Below are 7859 nucleotides of genomic sequence, written 5' to 3'. Positions count from 1 at the left end.
CCCATTGTAAACATGTCGGGAGTAAGCTGGTTTTCCAGTTTAAGCCATTAATGGTTAGTCGATGAACGTCAAAAGTTCTGATGAACCACTTGCTCGTGGCGGACGCGTCTTGACTCGGGTGTTATAGCTATTGTATATTTTTGAAAGTGTTGCCGACTTTGACATAGCATTGAACATACATAATCATCCTGCGGTCTTGGACGACCCGTTCGGTCAACTCCGAGTATCATTTATCCTTGTTCTTCATCGAATGTTGAACAAGGATAAAAGGTACTCGGAGTTGATAGAGTCGAGTTTTGGAACACATCCCTGACGGGCGTCCTTGCGGCGTGACGACGCCGTAGACGCAGGCGCCCGGTGTTCGGCGAACGGGCTTAGCTATTTTCGCAGGTGTTGCATCATTTTTTTAACACACGGAAAACAATCATAAACGTGAATTCAATATACGGTTATTACTATTGTAACGAGATCTGGCCGTATCGACCTCCTTTTACATTGTTTGGAGGCAGGAGCCACTAATTAAAGAAGAAGAAGATGAACGTCAAATCGATGTTGATTCAATATCGCTCGACATCAAATCGATAGACTTCAACCATTTCGCTTACCCCGGATCTACAATAGAGTTTTAAGCCTTAAACCATAAGAAATGGACGAATCATAGTCGATTATTCTTCTCGAATTCGACTGTAATTGGTCAGTTTCTTACGACTTAAGATTTAAAACACCTATTGTAGATCCGGGATTACGAACTTACTCTACGCTCTGTTATATCCTTAGCTACAAGTGAAAGTATCAATATAGAATTAACGTCAATCGACGTTGAATTAACATCGATTTGACGTCGAGCGACATTGAATCAACATCGATTTGACGTTCATCGACTAACCATTAATGGTTTAGCTGGAAAACCAGCTTACTCCCGACATTACAGTCTTTACTGCTACTGTTCATTGTAGACGGCGTATTAGGGTGCCGTCAGCGTCATATACAGCCTGTAAAATCCGTAATCCGCACCGGATGTCTGCAAAAGTTACTAGGTATTGGGTCCGTAACGTTACGTGTGTTTTACCTCCTTGTGTCCCATGGAGCCGTAATCCCGTGAAATTTCCATAAAAATTATTAATTATTGCCAGTAATGTTTTTCCTAATTTTATCTATTTGACTAAATTTGACGATTTAATTAAAACTTTTGTTACAATCAAAATATATTCTGTAATTTTCTTATAAAATAAAATAAAAATGAACAGTATAACTTGTTAAATAAAAAATATTACATTTACACGTCCGTATTTTGCAGCTCCTTGTGGGACACAAGGAGCATATAAGCACGCAACGCAATTGCACTCCAACGTCAAACAAAAATAAACATGCAATAACCTACCTTTAATTTATAAATAGTGATTAATTTGTTTGACAACAATTTTGAAATTAGAAGTGCATAATGAATCTTTGATATATGTTATTAGTGCAAATACGACAAATGATCTGTTTTCTGATGTGCACTAGACTGCACTAGAACTGTCTTTTCGCGTAGTTGCGGATTACGTGAGAAATATCTGCCGTACATATTGGGTTGCGTTCAAATTCCTCACCGGGTGGGTGTTCGCTGGGTGACTGAGTGAGTGGGCGGAGCCTAGCGAAAAGCACCCGAGTGATTTAGGAGTCTGAACGCATTCATCACCACACCACTGACCACACCATCACAGTAATGGCGATAATAGAATTTGTGCGTATTTTATCGTCTAGGTTAATTGATATAGATCAGATCGTACTTGGTAAGATATTTATATTGATTTAAGCGCATAAGGGTCCCTTTCACTAATCTCGATTAAGTTTAACCGACGGTTACATGGTACGAGATTTAACTTATTTTATTATTTAAAATAACTTTTAACTGAGGTTTAACTTATTTTATTATTTTATTATTTAAAATAAGCTAAACCTCGGTTAAAAGTTATTTTAAGTAATAAAATAAGTTAAATCTCGTACCTTGTAACCGTCGGTTAAATTTAAGCGAGGTTGGTGAAAGAGATCCTAAATATAATATTCTAGGAATATTTTGCGCTTATAGGGATACTGCTCATAGCAAGCATAACCTGAAATTTAAATTTTTCATATAGATGCACGTCAAACGTGCTGGGATCGCACAGGAAGTCTTTAATACGCCATTACCACCCATTCCACTCGGTTCATGAAGCCGGGTGGTTTTTCCACTCTCCCGGGTGTATAGAGTAGGAATCTGAACGTTCCACCTAGGCGCTCGATGAAGGCACTTAAAAGAAATCTGAATGCTTTCTGGGTGTCTGGGTGCACCCGGATAGAGAATCTGAACGTAGCCTTGTAGGAATTGTCCGCAATCCCTAGATGCTTTTGCGGACATCCGGTGCGGATTACGGATTGCGGACTATATGTGACTAATGTGACGGCACCCTCACTCCAACGCGCTTGATAGAGGCTGTGGTCCACTTGACGCTACAAACGCTTCGAAGCATTCTTTGATTAGTCAATTCGTAAAATTCTTTGTTCTGATTGGTCGCTCAAATGCTTCGAAGCGTTTATAGCGTCAAGTGGACCACAGCCAGAATAAATAGGAGCTATAGTAGGCGCATGTTGGAGTACGTTGGAGTTTGCGACGCGAACAAATCTACCACTGATGACAAGATAGCAGACAAATTGAATATTTCTGATTTATTTATGTCTATATAATTTGGGAATCATTTGGGGAAATTTGGGAAAAGCATTTAAACATTTAGGAAATAGTATTTTTCTTGTAATTAACAAATTTTATCATGCGTCAAGTTAGCAGACAACGATTTTATTTAATGTGTTTTATGAATGGAATCGATTAGAAATTATTTGGGGAAGACGTCTTCATTATTATTTTCATTTGGGAAAAGTCACTATTTGGTAATTCAATAGATTTATACATTACGAAAACGAACAAAGCCCGGGTGTAGTAGGTGTAGTACAATGAATATAATAAACCTAAAATTGTCAAAAATTAATCAATTAAGCCCGGATCTAATTATGCGTAGTTATGAAACTGGCCAATCACAGTCGTTCTATTCTTCCGAGGAAAAGCTGATTGGACAATTTCATAACTATGGATGTTATTAAATCCGATTAAGGGCCACTGTCACCAAGCTCAGTTAACTTAACTGGCTAGTCCATCGGAATTGACCAATCGCATTTGTTATTTTGTTTGCTTCAAAGTGGCAGTGGCCCCTAAGCGTGCCGTGTAGCAGAGGTCTATGGCCTAGATTACATCGTGAAAGTATTGGTACGCGTATTAAGTTTGATGCGCACCAATGCTTTAGTACGGGTGCGTTTACATCGAACGTACTAAAGCATTAGTGCGCATCAAATTTAATACGCGTACTATATTTTCACGATGTAAAGGAGAAAAATAATACATTATAATATATTCTAATATTTTGAGAAAATGCACAATATTGCACAAGAAAGTTTTGTCAAATTTTTTATATTTAAAAATTTACAGTGTATTCGCAGAAGACGCATGATGGACATGATAAAAGCAAGGCGCCAAGCCTTATTCCGACGTTTACTAAGGTTATGTTCGGAGCAAAAATATAATTTAATTTTTATGTGGAAATTTATTAGTAATCCAATATCTCCTCATTTTATAACGAAGGGCATACAATATAGAAGAACATGGATGAAAAAAAGAAGTTACGAATTTTGGGACTCAATTGTGTTAAATCATTATACTGAATCGGAATGGCTCGAAAGTTTCCGAATGTCAAAAATGAGTTTCTTGACATTGTGTGATTTAATCAAAGATGAGCTACAACCCAAAATGCAAATTTTAAAAGCTAGGGAGCCTGTATCTGTAGAAAAACAAATTGCTATAGCTCTATATAAACTTGCTAGTTGTTCTGAATACAGAGTAGTTGGGAATACATTTGGGATACATAAGTCGACAGTGAAGAAATGCTTCTACAATGTTATAAAAGCAATTAATAAAATTATGGCTTTTACACCGTTAAATCGGTTAGTACGTGAATCAAATTGGTGTTGATTAAATATTTGATACGTTCTTATTTATACCGATTTGTCTCAAAACAGATCAGGTTAGGTGACTTGATGTCTTCACTGCTTTTCCAGATATAAAACCTCTAATTCTAATTTTAATCTGAACTTAAAAGCAGTGCCGAATTTTAATATATGATTCAAAACGAACCAAGCGTTTACAGCACGTTAAGATTCTATTATTATTTGATTCTATTAGACTATTTGATACGCGTATCAGCTTAGTCTGGCCTAGTTTACATCGTCATTTGTATCATTTGATACGCGTTTAGTATGATACTCTTGCTTGATCTTCTTCTTCTTCTTCTTTTCCGGTATAACCAGGCAACCAAGGTTGAACTAGGCCACTGGCTACGTTTACACCGTACGTTTAGTCCGCGGCCTATACCCCAAATTCGACTTAATTTAGGTAACTCCCGACCTGTTGTAGGTCAGACCGGATTTTTTAGCGCCCTCACCTAAAATAGGTCGTCTACTTTCTCGGTGTAAGCGCGACTGACCCGACCTATAAGCTTCGTAGCCATTTGCTCGGTAGGACACTGCTGTTTTGTTGAATAGTTAGGTTAAACCGGTTTGTTATTTACTTCTAGACTGTGAAAAGATTAATTGATTTGTGCAAAGAACATAAATATTAAATATTAGATACTAAATATTTTTTTTAGGTATTTAATATTAGATATTTAATATTAGATATTAACATAAATATTAAATATTAGAACCACACGGTATTCTGCACAACTTGCTAATTTATATAAAGTGACAGCGATTTGTGTTTCGACTGATAAAGATTCTCTTGATTTTAACAGAAGAGGCTTAGGTTCCAAAGCAGGTCGTAATAAAATGCACAAATCATTGAAAGTTTCTTTAAACATTCAGAAACTCTCTATCCAGTTTGAATCTGTATATGTACACAGCACTATTTCTTCCCAAAAAAGATTGCTTCTCGGTTTCATCCATATGCTTTTTTCAACGTGTATCATATTAAAATACATTTCCAAAATGATAGGCATAGGAAACATCCTCACATATTCCATTAACATTACTTTCTGCCTCCTGCGCAATTGTCGAATCCAAGTTATTCGCACATAATTTTCAAAGAAAAAATATTTCTTCTTTTTTTATATGCAATAAATTCTTGAAAAAATATAATGTATTGACGTGTAATGAAATGTGACATTTCGAATAAAAAAATATGAGTAATCGAATGTTTTAGAATCGGAATGCGATGCAACTCCTATGCGATAACCTCCTCAACTGATGCACTCGGGAGTATAATGCTGTATATGGAAATAATTTGTACAAAATACGATAGATGGCTCTAATTCGGACCAGCATGGACTAAATATACCCAATCAATTTTTAAATCCCTTTCGATGTAAACGGTTGGTGACTAGACCTACTTTGGGTCACGATATAGGTCAGGTCGCTATCAGTCGTACGGTGTAAACGTAGCCACTGATGTCCGCGAAAATTGATTCGTGGTGTTTCGGAAATTCACTAGATGTATCGACCAAGGTATGTAGGTCCTCCCCACCACCCAGACGCCTGCTGCTACCTATCGATGAACTGCGCGCCAAAGGATAGCGAAGGAGGGACGAAAATAAAAGAATTTCAAAAGGAAAGGTTGTTGGCCTTCATGAAGGCCAGGATCAGACGACATAGCTTAAGAGAAGGGATGGAAAGGTCGGGAAAAGGTTTTGAGGAGAGTCAGGAAACTTTTGAGCGATGTAATTGCGAATTGGAAGGGAATTTTTATTAAATCTTTCACATTGAAAAATCAAGTGATTGACCGTTTGATGGGAATCTCCACACGGACATGCCGCCGAGCCCACAATGCCGATTCTTTGCAAGCTCTCGTTAGTGTTTATATGATTAGATCTGAGTCGGTTGATATGTACAATTTCCTCTCTGGATAAGATTAACTTACGAAACCATGTCTTCTTAGATGATGAGTAAAAAAGTTCGTGATAAAGTTTGCCTTTAAAGACCGATAAGTTTCTCTAATGTATTCCTCTTGATGCTTTTCCGCACGGACAGATGAAATAATTAATAAGTCTTCATATGGTACCCGAAAATACGGTTTATTCGCCCCGAGCGTAGTCTGTTTCGCACATTGGTCCGCCAATTCATTACCGGGAATACCATAGAATGAGCTGGAACCCAGAATAAAATGATTTCCATACCTTTCTTGGCGATTTCAAAGTAAGCTTATTTAATATAGTAAATTAGATAGTTCCGCTGCATTATCGTGAAATTCTGGAGTGCTTCCAGTGCGCTTTTAGAGTCAGAAAAGATGACATACTTAGGCCGGAATCAGACTATGCATTGAAGATTGAGATTGAAGATTGAAAAATTCAAATTTGACCAATCGAAATGAAAGGAGCTAAAATTTCTTCGTCCTTATTGGTCAAATTTCAATCTTCAATCTTCAACTTCAATCTTTAATGCGTAGTCTGATTCCGGCCTTAGACAGCCCAAGATCACCAGCGGCCAGCACAGCCTGATAAATGGCTCACAATTCTGCGGGAAAAATAGAAGTTTCAGCCGGTAATCTATGCTCCACGGTGCCCTCCATTTCAGGTGAATAGACAGCAGCACTCATAGCGCGCTCCGAATTCTTGGACCCGTCACTGTAGAAAGAAACCGCCCCTTGTCTGTACGGGAAAGATTTATGATAAAAATCGGTTTGAATCAAATTATGGTTATCCTTCTTATCGCAACCTTGCATATCTTTGACGAATGCAATTCCCTGCGACGCTGTTTCATACGAATGCCAAAGCCGGAGGATACGTAGAGCGGTAAACAAATACTTTTTTCATGGCGAGAGGTCACAAAGTATCTAAAGAACCTACAGTCTCTGATGGCTTCGACCTTGCGGCTCCTCCCAATGGCCGCAGCCTCCATCTCCATGAGAGAACCATAAGCCAAACTGAATCGTCTATAAGGCAAGCCATATCGACAAGCCTTATAGACAAATCTTGACGCAATATAATTGAGTCTGTTGTTAAAGTTGAACTCCTTGGCCTCGGCGAGCATAACGTTAATTGGCATCGAAATTCGGTAGCCCATAGCTTTCCTGATGATCCTGTACTGGAGACGTTGGAGCTTAACAAAGTCTGGGATAATAGAACCCCAAAGAACTGACAGCCGTACTCCACAGCACTGTGAAAGGTGGCTTTGTAAACAGTGAGAAGCAGTCCCGAGTGAGAGCCCCAAGTGATGCTTGATAGGGTAGATACAATATCGGCAATTTTCCTTCCTTTGCCTATCAAATGTTTCAGGTGCTGCCTGCCGTTTAAATTGTGATCCAAAAGGATACCGAGAAAACAATGAATGTTTACCCTGGGGATTATATCTTTATTGACAGTCAAATCCAACGCAGTCCTCTCTGGAGTGCCTTTATTAAAGATAATTCATTTAGTCTTGCTAGTAGACACTTCCAAATTCCTGTACTTCAGAAAACTGCAGACATCGTCCAGAGAACACTATATAGACCTAATGGCCACATTTAAGTCTCTATAAGTGGAGAACAGAACCGCATACTGCAGAAAACGTGTATCACGGTGCAAGTGCTGGCCAAGCAATCTAAGATACAAATCGAAAAGTAGCGGACTCATAGTGGAGCCCTGAGAAGTGCTTTTAAAAGCAAAATACGGCCCTTGAAGCATTCCATCCACCACAAAACTCAATTGCCTAGCACTGATCAAATTCTCCACAAAGGGCACAGCGGAATAAGCATGTAAAATCTGCTCCCGCACCAATCGAGCTCAAATTGATGTCATTAGTTGGTATACCTGAGATGTAAAACT

Source organism: Mycetomoellerius zeteki, unplaced genomic scaffold (assembly GCF_001594055.1).
Source record: "Mycetomoellerius zeteki isolate Tzet28-1 unplaced genomic scaffold, Tzet1.0 scaffold940, whole genome shotgun sequence".
In the NCBI taxonomy this organism is placed as follows: domain Eukaryota; kingdom Metazoa; phylum Arthropoda; class Insecta; order Hymenoptera; family Formicidae; genus Mycetomoellerius; species Mycetomoellerius zeteki.
Note: the sequence above shows the minus strand (reverse complement) of the source record.